The sequence below is a fragment of the Capsicum annuum genome, chromosome 10 (assembly GCF_002878395.1).
Source record: "Capsicum annuum cultivar UCD-10X-F1 chromosome 10, UCD10Xv1.1, whole genome shotgun sequence".
Taxonomy (NCBI): domain Eukaryota; kingdom Viridiplantae; phylum Streptophyta; class Magnoliopsida; order Solanales; family Solanaceae; genus Capsicum; species Capsicum annuum.
The window spans coordinates 31,789,818-31,792,088 of NC_061120.1; the positions used below are offsets into that span (position 1 = coordinate 31,789,818).

Sequence of the window (2,271 nt, forward strand, 5' to 3'; positions counted from 1 at the left end):
AATCGTCAACTAAAACACATTTGGTAAGAACATAATCTACTTAACTTTGAGCTAGGAGATTTTTTGATGTGTAATCATCTCTAAAGATGTTCTCATAGTAAAGTGTTAGTATTCCTAGTTATTTATACCTAGAAACCATTGGATTCGGGCCAATATACATCTCTAATATACATCGGAACAACGGTTCAACTTAGCCCAAAAAAAGGGGTATTACAGTTTTGGAGGTTGGTTGTAAGCATTAAAACATATAGTAGGCATAGTACGTGGAATGAGATATTTTTCTAAAAATAAGATAGTGACCCGCATACTTAACCATGGATTCAAGTATGTTATCCTCTAACAGAGAAGATGAAGTATTCATTTCATTCTTGGATAGAAGTACACATGAATGATGTCTTTTTCTCTCCTGCTGTTTGATCTTGTCAACCTACTATTTTGAAGTTACTTGACAATAAACATGCAAAAATTTTTTCTAGTTATTCATATAGGCTCGAATGATGGCTTGCTACTATACTGAAAGATTCCAGAGAACGTTAAGAAAAATTACTCTTGAGGCCTCTATAAGACTTCTTCCTTCTGAAATGGACTTTTTCAATGCAACAAGCACGTTGACATCACTGTTTGGGCCATTAAGAGAATTTATTTATATCTACCGCTGCTTTACATCAAGTTTGTCATCCATATGGAAAATCACTCTGCCTAAATTCTCATCAAAGAGAGACTTAAACTGCTCCTTGATCAGGTTCAAAGTACCAAGTATCAGAATAAATATTATAACTCTATATTTTGTCCCACCATAGAGTCTAATCAATTTAACAACAAATTTTAGTTTCACTCTAATATCTGGATCCAACCGACATCTTATTTCCTTTATCTAGCTTTTAAACTCAGATACACTTTCCTCTTTGCTCTACAAGAGGATGAGCAAAAATCAGACACTTGATTTTATTTGTAAAAGGAGCGTGGATTCTCTAGAATTCTATTAAGCAACTACATTTTAAAATATGTGGGCTTCAAGTGTACCAATGTATCACTTATGCCGGAAGGATTACCTTTTTTTATAATTTTGCAATACTTATGGAGAAATGGTGAAATAATATCCCTTAGCTATTCCAATGCTCGGGCATTCTTATCAGTGAAACTACTAAAGGAAGCCCATTTATGCTCCAAATCACAAGAAAACTTTGGACCTAAAACACAAAGAGTGTTCTACAACTCTTTAATGTTATTCTGGAAAAGTTTTACTTTTCTATTTCAACCATTTAGAATGCTTTTCACACAAGTATTTGCTCATTTCGAGCAGTATGCCCCTCTTCAAGGAATAGAAAAAAAGGAAATTTTAAAATTATTTCACTAGTATCTTAGGCATAACCCTCTCCAACTTTCTTATCAAAATCCTTAATAAATCATAGCTGATTCCCAAAATGCTCTTACTTTTAACCAAATATTTTAGCTTCACCATACGTATAAGATTTGGATTTTTTTTGTGGTATGGGATAAAACATTGAAGACACCAGCTGTACCATATTCCTTAAAATATAAATAATTATTGTTCAAGTTGTGGGAGGTAATATCAACCTCAAATTTATGGAACTTGGCTTCCCACTGAAGGTTATCAATAAAGAAGACGTGCAATTAATTGTACATAAGTAATATGAATAAATACCAAAGTCTTGAATTTAAAAAAAAATCTCAAGAATAATTGTAAAGTATGCTAAAGTATTGTAAGAATGTGTAACATAATAAAAGATAAACCCTATGGTATGTATAGTATCTCAAAATAACATAGAAATTTTAATAAAATGGGAAAGGTAATGTTATGTTGGTGCTCTGTACGACTCGGTCTTCAACTCGTACCGACAGCATATGAGTTGAACCATGCCTTCTCATATCCATTACAGTGTTTGATCTCCTATGCTTAAATATTATATTCCTTGTATGAATTTAGCATATGATTTGTACAAGAGTATATGACTCATGTCTTATTCTAGCATCCTTCTAAGGCTTTCTTCTTTCCGAACCTCGATAGTGGTTTGCTAACGGTTTGACTATACAAGTCGTACTAAGACTTTTGACTGATATATTTCTGGAACTATAACTCTTGATTATAGTATTGGACACTGTTATGCTTATGACTCCCGTTCATGACCTGTATCATTCATACAAGAATCATATGTATAAGTTATATCTTTTCATTACTTAGTCTATTGTTTTGTCCTTTTTTTTCTGTTGTTCTTATTAGTCATCACATGAGTCATTTAGTTAGTTAAA

General features: G+C 32.4%; 1 pseudogene; it reads right to left on the bottom strand.

The window, feature by feature from the left end:
* Window positions 1-238: 238 nt before the first annotated feature.
* On the bottom strand, window positions 239-1,896 carry LOC107844205 (annotated as a pseudogene).
* Between the last annotated feature and the right edge of the window lie 375 nt (window positions 1,897-2,271).